The following is a 15,870-nucleotide window of genomic DNA, read 5'->3' on the forward strand; positions in this document are numbered from 1 at the left end:
AAAGAAATTCTCAGTGACAGGACCTGTCACAATGGAGACCAAAATAACATCATGAACAGTTTTGACGATGGGACTCAACATCATGACACATTTCTAAACTCCCCAAGGGAATACCTATGTGTCACTAAAGAAAGTACACTGGTGGAACTATAATACTCAAAGTGGTGCTCCCAATTTTCACCAAGGTATCACCTGGGAACTGTGAGATAGGGAACTGGTCATTCCCAACCTCAGATCCCTGACTGCAAAGACTAGAGAGAGATACATGCACAAACACATAGAAAAATACACAACATATACACATGTATGTGAGAGACAGAGCGACAGAGAAAGAGATACTTAGAGAGACAGAGAAAGAGAGATTGAGTGAGAGTGGGAGAACTCCATCAGTTGGATGCTGAACAAATGCATGCGGGCGTGTCCTCTCAGAGGGGAACAAAAGGAGCAGGGATCAGTCTCAGTTCCTGTATCCACACATTTAGATGTGTGTCCAGGCCTCTCCAATTGCTGCTTGGAGAATCAAACACACGGCCTTTTTAAGCAAGTAACAAAAAATTAACTCAAACTCACAGCAACTAACATCTCACATTAGACAGCACTTGATAGAATCTCTTCAAATGCATACTGGGAACTCACATACTACTGCCTCAGTCCATGAGTACTTTGACTCATGCCACAGGCTCTGTTTTTGTTTCTTTTTAGAGGAAGCAGAATAGTCTATGTCCTCATGACTTTCCTGTCCACATTTGAGGTTCTGCCTTTGGGAACAATTCAGAGACATGATTTTGGGCAAAGGCATACCCTGAAGATGCAGCCTACCAGAAACACAACCTTATATAAAATGAAGTAGTGATGACAGAGTGGACCTGAGATTGAAACCTCATGGTATGAAAGAATGAATACGTATTTTTCATGCTCTCTTCTGTGATAAAGATCAGGCGATCTCACTGCTAATTTCTTTCAATTGTCATTTGTTGTAGCTGACCGTTTAGTCTCTGGACTTTCTGCTTCATCTGCATCTTGGTGAGGAAGGTTTGGTGGGATGGTGGCTCCCTGGTGCTCCTTGTGGGTAGATGAACACAAATTAACTTGCAGTATGACAAGGCAAAGAGGATAGACAGACCACCCTGAGTCCTAATCAAATGTTTGAGAAAGTTTGTTTACCAATGACTCGGTGACACCCCAAATTATTTTGTTCCATGCTTCAGATGCTCCCTCTGGGGAACTCAGCTGTCTCCTCTATTTGAATGGAAGTGGTTATGTCAGCTCTCTGGTTCTCTCTGCCCTCATAACACATGCTCTATGTAACCAAGGAGATAGCCTCTTCAGGCGCATTCACAGCTGCAGACTCAGAATTTATCTTGGCTACAGAGTCCACAAACCTGTGGGTTTACAAGTCTGCAGAAAATTGCAATAGTTCATAATCACCCCAGTAATTTAGAGTTTTCCCAAATATCTTGAGAGGTCACTAACCACATATCTATTGATGGAGAAGACATATAAGGGCAGAACATGGTCACCAGACTCAACAAGTCACCTCACTGACAACTCAGGAACACAGAGCAGCTGCGAAGTACCTAAAGTTAGCCCGCGTGGTTGAAGTACAGTGATGTTCTGCCTTGAAATGGGCATACCTCATTATTCCCTCCCTCTTTAATGTTGGTCTCACGTTCACTCACCAATGCCTATCCTCTAAAAGGAATGAAAGCCAAGAGTTCCCAGCATAAAGCTTTGATCTTACCAGTTCCTGACTTCTGAGGCAAAACAATTTATATCCTGGAATCCTTGAATTTCAAGAGCCATGACAAGCAGGGAAGTTCTGTTCATTTCCAGAGACTACAATTTTCTATTCCCCATTACTGGAAGATTCAGCTCAAGCCCACTTCCTCCAGGAAGCTTCCCTTTTCCTGCACAGAATTCATCGCACCATTCTTTCGATCATTTCTTCCTTGATGTTTTACACGGAGACTGAAGATCAGCTTTCTTCCATCACTCTCTGTTCTCTCTACCCTCTCCATTCTCTTTCCAATTTAGACTCTTCAGTATGCCATCATGTTCATCAGTAAATGGTGAAGGCACTGAATAAACTTCCCAAGGACAGTGGGTGTTGCCACAACATAGTGACATCACAGAGGATGCCAGGTCTCTCCAGGATACAATAGAATGTCTAGGGAAGAGCTGCAGATGTCATGGGAACTGACATTGCTTCCCTGCTAATGAGCTTTCCTTACACTAGAAGTCAAGTTGACCTTTGCAGGAGCCTCTGCTGGGATACAAGGGAAGCCCTTCAGCACCCCCTTCATCCAAAGCCAGAGATCTCTCACTGATTGATTGAACATCCTCCAGTTCTTTCCCTGTGTAGAACTGAATCTTTATCTCCTACTGAAATTTTATGTACACAAGGTAATAATATCATAGAAATTTATTTATGCTGAAGTTCATCATAAGTACCTGCAACTGAGGTGACTGGCCACACTAGTGGAAGCCCATGAACTGTGGACTGGTGGCTGTGGAGCCCCCATGAGACTGACTAGGTCCTCTGGATACAGAAGATGGTTGTTTGGCTTGAACTGTTTGAGAGGCATCCAGGCAGGGGAAAGGGATCTATCCCTGGTCAATGGGCAGGCTTCTGGAACCTAGTGCCCGTGGTGTGACACCTTGAACATTGTTGGTTTAGTGTGGAGGGTGTTGGACCTGCCTAGGCTCAGTGTGCTGGGCTCAGCTGACTGCCCATGGGAGACCTCAATTTGGGGGATGTGGGAATGTGGAGTGGCTTGGAAGAGAGGGATGGAGGTGGGTAGAGGGAGGAGGGGGGCTCTGTAGACAGTATGTGGGGTGAGGAGAAAATTTCTTAATAATAAAAAATGAAAAAAAAACCAATACAAAAAAAGGTGTAAAATCAAAAAAAAAAAAAAGTACCTACATCTCCTTATATCCTTAGCCACAAGACATTATAGACTTAATGCTGACTGAGAAGGACACTTGTTAAACAACTTCCTGGTAAAGAGTCTACAGGAAACAGCTAGGCAGAGTTATGCTAGAGGAAGAGGCTGATACAGCCTCTTGTTGGTTATGTGTGTTCACAGGCCTGTGGAGATGTAACCCAGGTTTTTCGTATTCCAGGTGGGAGTTCAGAAACTCCCCATGGTTTGACTTTGTGGAATCATGAGTCAGTGTCAAGGGTGTGCTGATGTTGAGGGTCATCAAGGCCCTGAACACCATGTCCTGCCTTACCATGTGGCTATTCTCCAGTTTTTTAAAGGGCTTCATGCATGATACTTAGGGGTGGTATCTGGTTACAAAACATGGCATTTTCACTCTGAAATTATTAACGATGTCCTTTGGAAACATTTATTTTTATGTATTTAACTTTTGGTTTGGTTTGTTTTTTTTAAAGACAGAGTATCTGTATGTATCCCTGACTGTCCTGGTACTTGGACTGTAGACCAGGCCGCAAACTCAGAGATCTATCTGCCTCTGCCTTCTGAGCTGGAATTAAAGGCATGTGCCACCATTACCTGGCTGAAACATTTTGATTAGCATTGGTTGTACAAATACTGAGTTTTGTGGTGACATTTTATCACATGACATTTTTATTTTATTAGGGTCAGGGTTCAAGTCAATATGTCCATAGATCTGTCAGAGGACAACTTAGGGAAATTGGTTCTCACCCTCCACCACACTGGCCCTGCAGATCCAGGATTGGGGGCCAAGCACCTTTACCCACACACTGAGCCATCTCAATAGCCCAAATTTTTGTTTTGACCTTTTCATGATAAAGTTGAATATAGGACTCACACATGCTAGGAAAACTCTCATTCAGTCAACCCTCCATTTTTTTGAGACTGCCTCATGGTGAGAGTTTCCTTTCTTTCTTTGCTTCTCCGACAGAAGCAGTCTGTCACATGATCCATTGAACTCCCAGCAGATCTGACAGCTCAGCCATCCTGCTCCTCCTGTGTGAAAGGCAAAGTACCTCTACTCACCATGGCATTGCTGATGGTCTACCTCATGGTTCCCTGTATCTTAATTAGAGGAGAACCCTTGAAAAAACTCATACTCTACCTCCCACTGGTGCTTCTGATTGCTAGGCTTGCCCAAAGTTGCTCAATAGCTTGTCTCCAACAGGGCCTCAGGACAGTAGCAGCTCCTCTACTAGGTAAGCAGAGATCAAATGACTAAGGCAGCACAGGCCCTTCACACTCTGGATTCCACCCTACGGCCAGATGGGGCTTTGGTCTGGGACATATATATTTTAGTAGAAACTATTCCAGTCTCTCAGAGCACTTTCTGTTCCTCTTCCAAGAGGTGTGTATTCCATTACACAGTCACTGGCCAGTGCAGCCTACCATTTCCTTCATAGCTCAGAAATCCTGCAGCCAAATTTAAGTCATATAAAACAGTAACTGGGCCCCGGACTTCCCTTCTGAAGCACAGGTGAGTCCCCTAACTTGCCCCCGACCCCATCCCTGGGCACCAGCCACTCTGGGGAAGACCTGCCCAACTTGGCCCCAGGTTCTGGTCACAGGGCAGGTTCCCTTCTAGCCCCACCGGGAAGGATCCCCTTCTCCAAGACCCCTGGCAGACCCTGCAGTCTCCACGCCCTGCCCCCACGCCCATCCGCCTGAGCCCCAAGCCTCTTCCTAAGACTTAGAGGCCGGCCCCCAGCTCCCATCTTGCCTCGGACTTCCCTTCTGAAGCACAGGTGAGTCCCCTAACTTGCCCCCGACCCCATCCCTGGGCACCAGCCACTCGGGAAGACGTGTCCAACTTGGCCCCAGGTTCTGGTCACTGGGCAAGTTCCCTTCTAGCCCCACCGGGAAGGATCCCCTTCTCCAAGACCCCTGGCAGACCCTGCAGTCTCCACGCCCTGACCCCACGCCCATCCGCCCAAGCCCCAAGCCTCTTCTTGAGACTTAGAGGCTGGCCCCCAGCTCCCATCTTGCCCCGGATTTCCCATCTGGAGGAGAGAGAGAGAGAGAGAGAGAGAGAGAGAGAGAGAGAGAGAGAGAGAAAGAAAGAAAGAGAGAGAGAGAGGAGAGCACCCATCCTCCCCCGGACTTCCCTTCTGAACAAGAGCTCCCATCCTGCCCTGGACTTCCAATTTGGACAAGAGAGCTCCCATCTGGACAAGAGAGAGAGAGACTTCCTGAATCTGTCAGCTCTGTCTGAACCAAGTGTGCGGATAAGGCCAAGAATGAACCACAAGGAGATGGGCAGACGTCAAGGCAGAAACACATACAACAAAATGAATAGCAATACACCATCACCAGGCCCTAGCCCTCTTCCAACACCTAGACCTGAACATCAAAAATTGGAAGAAGCAGAAGAAAATAGACTTATGAATGTCATCATGAAGAAGCTAGAGGCTCGTGTAGAGGAAAAGACAAAAAAATGTGAAGAACGCTGTAAACAACTAGAGGAAAGGGCAAACAAATTAGAAGAAATCAAAAAAGTCCTGGAAGAGAACAATAAAATACTGAAAGAAAATCAAGAAAAATTAATGAAACAAATGAAGGAAACAGTCCAAGACCTGAAAAGGGAAATAGAAAAAAATGAAGAAGACACAAACAGAGGGAATGCTGGAAATAGAAAATCTGAAAAAACGATTGGGAACTTCAGATGCAAGTATAATCAACAGAATGCAAGAGATGGAAGATAGAATCTCTAGCGTTGAAGATACAATAGAAGAAATAGACTCATCAGTCAAAGAAAACACTAAAGTCAACAAAGTCATGAACCAAAATGTCCAAGAAATTTGGGACACCATGAAAAGACCAAACCTACGAATAATAGGGGTAGAAGAAGGAGAAGAATACCAACTCAAGGGCACAGAAAATATATTCAACAAGATCATAGAAGAAAACTTTCCCAACTTAAAGAAGGAAATGCCTATGAAGATACAGGAAGCCTATAGAACACCAAACAGACTAGACCCCCCAAAAAAGTCCCCTCGCCACATAATAATTAAACAATTAAACGTACAGAATAAAGAAAGAATATTAAGAGCAGCAAAGGAAAAAGGCCAAGTGACATATAAAGGCAAACCTATCAGAATAACACCCGATTTCTCAATGGAGACTTTGAAAGCCAGAAGGTCCTGGACAGATGTAATGCAGACACTAAGAGACCATGGATGTCAGCCTAGACTCATATACCCAGCAAAACTTTCAAACATCATAGATGGAGTGAACAAGACATTCCATGACAAAGCCAGATTTAAACAATATTTATCCACAAACCCAGCCCTACAGAAAGCACTAGAAGGAAAATTCCAACCTAAGGAAGTCAGATACACCCTCGAAAACACAGGCAATAGATAAAGCCATGGCAGTAAACCCCAACGAAAAAAAGTACACACACATCACCACCAAAAAATAACAGGAATGAACAATCACTGGACATTAATATCCCTCAATATCAATGGACTTAATTCACCTATAAAAAGACATAGGCTTACAGAATGGATACGAAAGCAGGACCCATCTTTCTGCTGCATACAAGAAACACATCTCAAATTCAAAGATAGACACTACCTAAAAATAAAAGGCTGGGAAAAGACTTTCCAATCAAACGGTCTTAAGAAACAAGCGGGGGTAGCGATCCTGATATCCAGCAAAATAGACTTCAAACTAAAATCAATCAAAAGAGATCAAGAAGGGCATTACATACTCATCACAGGAAAGATCCACCAAGATGAAGTCTCAATTCTGAACATTTATGCCCCAAACACAAGGGCACCCACATATGTAAAAGAAACATTATTAAAGCTTAAATCACATATAAAACCCCACACATTAATAGTGGGAGACCTCAACACCCCACTTTCACCACTGGACAGATCCCCCAAATCGAAACTTAACAGAGAAATAAAGGACTTAACTGATGTCATGACTCAAATGGACTTAATCGACATCTACAGAACATTCCATTTTAACAAAAAAGAATATACCTTCTTCTCAGCACCCCAGGGAACCTTCTCTAAAATTGACCACATACTTGGCCACAAAACAAATCTAAACAGATACAAAACAATTGGAATAACCTCCTGTGTTCTATCAGACCACCATGGTCTAAAGTTGGATTTCAACAACAACAAAAACTACAGAAAACCTACAATCTCATGGAAACTGAACAATACCCAACTGAATCACCAATGGGTTAAGGAAGAAATAAAGAAAGAAATTAAAGACTTCCTAGAGATCAACGAAAATGAAGACACCACATATCCAAACCTATGGGACACTATGAAAGCAGTACTAAGAGGGAAATTCATAGCACTAAACGCCCACATAAATAAGCTGGAGAAATCTCACACTAGTGACTTAACAGCACACCTGAAAGTTCTAGAACAGGAAGAAGCAAAGTCTCCCAGGAAAAATAGATGCCAGGAAATTATCAAAGTGAGAGCTGAAATCAATAAAATAGAAACAAAGAGAACAATACAAAAAATTAATGAAACAAAGAGTTGGTTTTTGAGAAAAATCAACAAGATAGACAAGCCCTTATCCAAACTAACCAAAAGACAGAGAGAGAGCATCCAAATCAACAAAATCAGAAATGAAAAGGAGGACATAACAACAGACATTGAGAAAATCCAGAGAATCATCAGGTCATACTTCAAAAACCTCTATTCCACAAAACTGGAAAACCTAAAAGAAATGGATAATTTTCTGGATAGGTACCACATACCTAAATTAAATCAAGACCAGATAAACTATTTAAATAGTCCAATAACCCCTAACGAAATAGAAACAGTCATTAAAAGTCTCCCAACCAAAAAAAGCCCAGGACCAGATGGTTTCAGTGCAGAATTCTACCAGATCTTCAAAGAAGAGTTAATACCCATACTCTCTAAATTGTTCCATACAATAGAAACAGAAGGAACATTACCAAACTCCTTCTATGAGGCTACAATTACCCTGATTCCCAAAAAAAACAAGGGTACAACAAAGAAAGAGAACTACAGACCGATCTCCCTCATGAACAATGATGCAAAAATACTCAATAAGATACTGGCAAACAGACTCCAAGAACACATCAAAACAATTATCCACCATGATCAAGTAGGATTCATTCCAGGGATGCAAGGATGGTTCAACATACGAAAGTCTGTCAATGTGATACACCATATAAACAAACTCAAAGAAAAAAAACCACATGATCATCTCACTAGATGCTGAAAAGGCATTTGACAAAATCCAACACCCCTTCATGATAAAGGTCTTGGAGCGATCAGGAATACAGGGAACATACCTAAACATAATAAAGGCAATTTACAGCAAGCCAACAGCCAACATCAAATTAAATGGAGAGAAACTCAAAGCAATTCCACTAAAATCAGGAACGAGGCAAGGCTGTCCGCTCTCCCCATACTTATCCAATATAGTACTTGAAGTTCTAGCCAGAGCAATAAAACAACATAAGGAGATTAAGGGGATACAAATTGGAAAGGAAGAAGTCAAGCTTTCCCTATTTGCAGATGACATGATAGTATGTTGAGCAACCCCAAAGATTCCACCAAGGAACTGATACAACTTATAAACACCTTCAGCAACATAGCAGGATACAAGATCAACTCAAAAAAATCAGTAGCCCTCCTATATACAATGGACAAAGAAGCGGAGAAGGAAATCAGAGATACATCACCCTTTACTATAGCCACAAATGACATAAAATACCTTGGGGTAACACTAACCAAGCAAGTGAAGGACCTATATGACAAGAACTTTAAGTCCCTGAATAAAGAAATTGAAGAAGATGTCAGAAAATGGAAAGATCTCCCATGCTCATGGATAGGCAGAACTAACATAGTAAAAATGGCAATCTTACCAAAAGCAATCTACAGATTCAATGCAATCCCCATCAAAATACCAACACAATTCTTCACAGACCTGGAAAGAATAATACTCAACTTCATATGGAAAAACAAAAAACCCAGGATAGCCAAAAGAATCCTGTACAATAACACAACCTCTGGAGGCATCACGATCCCTGACTTCAAGCTGTACTATAGAGCTACAGTAATAAAAACAGCTTGGTACTGGCATAAAAACTGACATGGGACCAATGGAATCGAATTGAAGACCCTGACATTAATCCGCACACCTATGAACAAATAATTTTTGACAAAGAAGCCAAAAGTGCACAATGGAAAAAAGAAAGCATCTTCAACAAATGGTGCTGGCAAAACTGGATATCAACATGTAGAAGGCTGCAAATAGATCCATATCTATCACCGTGCACAAAACTTAAGTCCAAGTGGATCAAGGACCTCAACATAAATCCAGCTACTCTGAACCTGCTAGAAGAGAAAGTAGGAAGTAGTCTTGAACGCATTGGCATAGGAGACCACTTTCTAAATAGAACACCAGTAGCACAGACACTGAGAGAAACAATCAATCAATGGGACCTCTTGAAACTGAGAAGCTTTTGTAGGGCAAAGGATACGGTCAACAAAGCAAAGCGACAGCCTACAGAATGGGAAAAGATCTTCACCAATCCCACATCTGACAGAGGACTGATATCCAGAATATATAAGGAACTCAAGAAATTAGACATCAAAATGCCCAACAGTCCTATTAAGAAATGGGCTATAGAACTAAACAGAGAATTCTCAACAGAGGAAACTCAAATGGCTGAAAGACATTTAAGGAATTGGTCAACATCCCTAATCATCAGGGAAATGCAAATCAAAACAACTCTGAGATACCACCTTACGCCTGTCAGAATGGCTAAGATCAAAAACACTGAAGACACCTTATGCTGGAGAGGATGTGGAGCTAGGGGAACTCTCCTCCACTGCTGGTGGGAATGCAAGCTTGTACAACCACTTTGGAAATCAATATGGCGATTTCTTAGAAAATTGGGAATCCATCTCCCCCAAGATCCAGCTATACCACTCTTGGGCATATACCCAAGGAATGCTCAACCACACCACAAGAGCACTTGTTCAGCTGTGTTCATATCAGCATTGTTTGTAATAGCCAGAACATGGAAACAACCTAGATGCCCTTCAACTGAAGAATGGATAAACAAAATGTGGTACATATACACAATGGAATACTACTCAGCAGAGAAAAACAATAACATCATGAGGTTTGCAGACAAATGGATGGATCTAGAAAAAATCATCCTGAGTGAGGTATCCCAGACTCAGAAAGACAAACATGGTATGTACTCACTCATAGCAGGATACTAGATGTGGAACAAGGATGACTGGACTGCTACTCACACCACCAGGGAGGCTACCTGGAAAACAGGACCCTAAGAAAGACACAGGGATCGCCCAATGACAGAGAAATGGAATGAGATCTACATGAACAGCCTGGACATGAGTGGGGGTAGTGAAGGGCGAGGGTCGAGGGAAAGAGATCTTCAGTGGGAGATCCCAGCTGGATCAACAACAGAGAGGGAGAACAAGGAATAGGAGACCATGGTAAATGAAGACCACATGAGAATAGGAAGAAACAAAGTGCTAGAGAGGCCCACAGAAATCCACAAAGATACCCCCACAACAGACTGCTGGCAATGGTGGAGAGACAGTCCGAACTGACCTACTCTGGTGATGGGATGGCCAAACACCCTAATTGTTGTGCTAGAAACCTCATCCAACTACTGAGGGATCTGGATGCAGAGATCCATGACTAGGCCCCAGGTGGATCTCTGGGAGTCCAATTAGCGAGAATGAGGAGGGTTTATATGAGCGAGAATTGTTGAGACCAAGGTCGGATAAAGCACAGAGAGAAATAGCCAAACAAACGGAAACACATGAAGTATGAACCAATGGCTGAGGGGTCACCAACTGGATCAGGCCCTCTGAGTGGGTGAGACAGTTGATTGGCCTGATCTGTTTGGGAGGCATCCAGGCAGTGGGACCGGGTCCTGTGCTCATTGCATGAGTCGGCTGTTTGAAACCTGGGGCCTATGCAGGGTCCCTTGGCTCGGCCTGGGAGGAGGGGACTGGACCTACCTGGACTGAGTCCACCAGGCTGATCTCAGTCTGTGGGGAAGGTTTTGCCCTGGAGGAGATTGGAATGGGGGGCGGGCTGGGGGGAAGGTGAGGGGGGCCGGAGGGGGGAGAACAAGGGAATCTGTGGCTAATATGTAGAACTTAATTGTATTGCAAAATAAAAATTAAAAAAAAGAAAGAAAAAAGAGAAAAAAAAGCACATTGATATGCTGTAATTACTTTATAAGTCACAAACATTTTTCAAAAAAAGTTTATTGCCATTTTAGCATGTTTTTCCTTGAGAGAGTATGTTTCCCATCTGTATATAGGATGGGCAAGAGTAGATAGTTATGAGTTTTTCAATTGAGTGTTGGTATCTGAACTCAGGACATCTCCAAAATGAATAGGTGCTGAGCCACCTTCTGAAACCCATAATATGCTTTAAATGTAAAGGCTTTCACAGATTAACAAGAACAACAAAACCTAAATCAATAAAAAAGAAAAAAATTTCTTTGCGAACATGATGCACCAAAATAAAGATGTTGCTTATGGTAAATCTGCAGCATAAAATAAATACAATCGAACAACAATGCCCAACAATTTATAACAGGAAAGCCAATTACAGAGCCACTTTCATAGTGAAAACACTCAGGATAATCAATGGAATTATGAAAAAATACACAGATTGACCTAATATGACTTCTATACTTACTACAAAGCAATAACATTTGAGAATGTGTTCAATATTTATGGAAGAATAAAGGAGACAGATGCAAGAACCAAAAATAAAGGCAGAAAAGTACAGTCAACTATTAATCAGAGAACAAAGGAAACTTAACCAGAAAAGTGTGATCTTGATCACTGTTACCCAGGCAACTATAATTCTATGTGTATAGAAACTAAATAAGCACAGACTTCACAACTACCACAAAAAATTAACTCAAAGTGACTCTTGTATAATTGTTTTTGACTCTCAACCTAATGATAGTTTCCAAAGACAAAAGCCCCATGTTCTAGATGTCTCATTGCAAAAGGAGGTGATCTCTTGCTATGACTATGCAGCCCCTTATGCCTCCTTCTGCTTTCAGGTAAACCCGGCCCCACTCTTTCACAATCCAAAAGCAACATAGAATTACTTAATTCTATGTTATGTTTATTCTGCTTCCTGTCCCAAGGATTATGCAACAAGATGTCAATTTTGCCCTATCTACCTGCCAACACCATGCACACCTGAGAAACATCTGCAACTCAGAAACACCTTTTGTCCCTGGAAACTAAATTTCACTGAAACACACCATAGCAGCTGGTGGTAGAAGAAAGTTAAGAGCATTGTAATCATGTATTTCCCAAAGGGTGATCCACATCACCATCTTTCTAACAGTTTTTAAACTATTTGTAACATTTGTAGACAAACCTGAAAGTGGAATGCAATACTCAGAACTTCTAGAAACAAGACACTCATTTTTCCAATCTGTCTTCACACTGCACACCAAAAGCTTGCCTGTGTGGGCAAAATGAACTATGATATTGCAAACATCATATCCTACCATTCTAGGGCTGCAGAGTCTCCTACCTAGGAAATCCATATACAGGGAGGCACAGAGGACAAGGGTGACTGCCCAGGTCAGCACATGGATCAATAAAACCATACTCAGGCTAATGGTCCATCCAAATCCAAGCAGAAATAACAGCTCAACACACCTTCTCTGAATATCCTATACTCACCCTGGCATAGCTTGTGTTCTTCCTTACAACTTATTACAGGAGAGACAGAGTATAATCCCAAAAAGAATCTGCAAGCTACCTGCCACTCTTACTACTGATTGCAAAGCATTCTTAGAGTCCCTCATTGGCTAGGGACATCCAGCTGGCCTCACAATACTAGCAGCTCACCTATTAGGTGATCAGAGATCAAATGACTCAGAGAGCACAGTCCTTACAGCTCTGCCCTTCTAGCCCAGCAGACAGGGACCTAGTCTAGAAAATTTCTATTTTGTTGTAGACATTCTTCTACTTTCCTAGAGTATATCCTGTTCCTCATCCAAAGCACAGTTTCCTATCTGTGCCCATTCTATTATACACTCAATGTGCAGTGCAGCCAACCCATTGCCTCATAGCTGGTAATTGTGTAGTCAAACAAAGGTCACATTGACACAGTAAGTGTTGATACAGTATAAATGTTGTTAAAGAAAAGCAGGTCAAAAAAAAACAGGCCATGAATTAGAAAACAATGAGTGGTCATGGTATGTCTTAGAGGAAAGAAAGAGAATGTGGATATGATGCAGTTTTGATCTCCAAAAATTATTTTGTGAATTGACACAGACTTTATGGCCATGTGCTCTACAGTCTAGGGATTTGTATTAGAGCACATAAAAAATTTCTCAAACCTTTTATCTCTGGGTGTATATCTAAAACCTGAAAAATGATTGTTCCATTAGGCATGGCCACAACATTTTACCCACATCTATTATGAGTGAAATACTGTAACTATAGCAATTTGGTTTCATGATAAGGTCAGTCCTTTATTCAGATTCTTGATTGCCCTTGTCTGTAGACCCCAAGAAATGGACAATCAGGATATTTATGGAACATCTAAAATTGATTACATAATTCCTCATTGCTAATCTAAGGTATTGTTGAAGTAGGAAATCTCTCAATACCCACCCTACCTTTCCCTTCTTGTGCTGTGACTCCACTAGCTTCAAAGTTGGTCAATGAACTCAATTCTTGAAGAGATTCCTCTTCATCTATAAGTCTCCCATAAAAGACAGTGAGATTGGGGGTCACTCATTTACTGGTTTACTTTTTCTTATGACTGACCAGTCAAGGCCCAGAATGGAAGGAGTTGCAGGACTATTTTCCCAGCACTGGACAGCAGAGGAAGGATTAGGTGTTCAATGCAATTCTCAATTACATAGAATGAGGCAAGCCTAAACTAAAGGAGAAATTGCTCTTCACAGAAATAATATCAATAATCAACATGACTTCACAGAAAAGCAATAAAGCTCTTGATTACATAAAGACATTGGAGAACAGAAACAAATAGAGATAAGAGCAGGAATGTACTAAAAGAATGTATTTAAAATGATACCAATAAGTCATTTTAAATATTATAAATAATGTATTTTTAAGATAAAAAATTGACAATATTGATTTTGAAAAAGAGTAGGTCCTTCCCTAGTAGAAGTAATGTCATTAATATGAGATAGATTGATCTTGCTCATATGCATGTGTTGGCTGCTGAGGTCTATAACTTGAAACACCCAGTTACTGTTAATGCTCTGCTTCTCAAACCATGAGCTGACATAACTATGTCAAGCAGAAATGGACATATCTGCATAGCAGAGTTTCCTAATTGCAAATTCAAAATCCATTGGCTCAAGATAACCTTCCTAAACTCTACACTCACACAATCTGGTCTGTGATCATTCATGTGACATGAATTAAATCATGATGGAAAATTATAAAATAACTCCTGCTACCATAATCAGGTCCTTTTTTTATAACGGTGACTCCAGCTGCTAATTACCTACCCTGCTTCACCCTGCAGTGTGCACAATAATCTATTTCTGCTATTTGGTTTGAAGTCAGAAGCAATGCTCCACATGTGAAACCTCTCCTGGTGACTGCATTAGATTGTCAACTACATGACTCAATTGAATAATTTTAAAACTCTATGGTGCTACAGACATTTAATTTAAGAATTTTGAAGGTATAGTAGAGAGAAGAGTGAGATCGTTGGCCTGGAGAGAAACAGAATGGAATCCTTGTGTGTTTTAGCTTCATACTCCAGGTTGCACTTTGAACAATTTAAACAAAGATAGACAACTTTTAGGTCTAGCCATTTGGGCCAATGGGTGAGTTAGACAGCAGAAATATTCCCAAAATTGTTTCTTAAACAGACCAGACACTTGAAACAGCAGGTCATTCTTTAGTGACATTGTGCTGGGGTGAAGAAGACAGTGGGTGAGAATGATGGGAAAAGTGGAAGGTAGAAAAAAATAAAAGCTGGTGTGAGGAGATCTTGCACAATCTATATTACATGCCAATTAAGCTTCTTAAAAAGAATAGCACCTACTTCCAGGGAGGAAATGGAAGGAAATGAGGAACCTCTAGGTAGTCTGCAGAAACTACAATAAAGTGGGACAGAATCAGGAGGAGGCTAATCAAACAATGTTGCAAAAGGGAACACAGGATATCTCAAGATCATTACTGAGTAAACCCATCAGTGGTCTTGGGACTGATATCCATAGCTCCATGTAGGACCTCAAACAACCCCACCATAAAAGCCCTGGTTCCAGACCATTACCAGTTCCCCCAAATATGTTCCTGATTTTATGGAAGTAGCTCTGTTTTATTGTCAATAAATCAGGCACTTAGGGAAAGCTCCCAAGGCCTAGGCCCGAGGCTGTTAATTGCTCTCCCAAGAATGATCCTTTTCCTTGTCTGAGGGCCTAAATGAAAGCCTTGCTTGATCAGTCTAGTCCTTAATACAACATGTTTTACTTTTCAAATACTTGTCACCTGGTGTCATATTGACCTTGTGGCTGAACCATGCTTTTCTCAAGAAGAAAACTGGGGCCAGCGCTGGTGGTGCCTGTCTGTAATCCCAGTACTCGGCAGGCAAGGCAGGTGCATCTCTGGGAGTCAAGGTCAGCCAGGTCTACAGAGCTAGTCTAGGATTGGCTTCAAAGCTACAGAGATACCCTGTCTCAAAAAACTAAAAAAAAAAACCTGGAACTTTATGGCACAACAGGCCTTAGGGATGGCTGTGACATGTAATGTCTCAATAAGCAGCTTGTTAGAATCTCATTCTTTGATATAAGTTTGGGCCTAGTTGCTTGTTGTAAATCAGCAGTGGTTCCTTTGTAATGGTTTGGCAACAAATGTCTGGACAATCCTGGTTGCACAAATTTGTA

General features: G+C 41.7%; 1 long non-coding RNA gene across 1 annotated transcript in view; it reads right to left on the reverse strand.

The window, feature by feature from the left end:
- LOC131901431 (uncharacterized) overlaps positions 1 to 15,870 on the reverse strand; it is a 186,108-nt gene that overhangs the window by 65,085 nt on the left and 105,153 nt on the right. The window lies entirely within an intron of this gene.

Source organism: Peromyscus eremicus, unplaced genomic scaffold (genome assembly GCF_949786415.1).
Source record: "Peromyscus eremicus unplaced genomic scaffold, PerEre_H2_v1 PerEre#2#unplaced_82, whole genome shotgun sequence".
Classification (NCBI taxonomy): Eukaryota; Metazoa; Chordata; class Mammalia; order Rodentia; family Cricetidae; genus Peromyscus; species Peromyscus eremicus.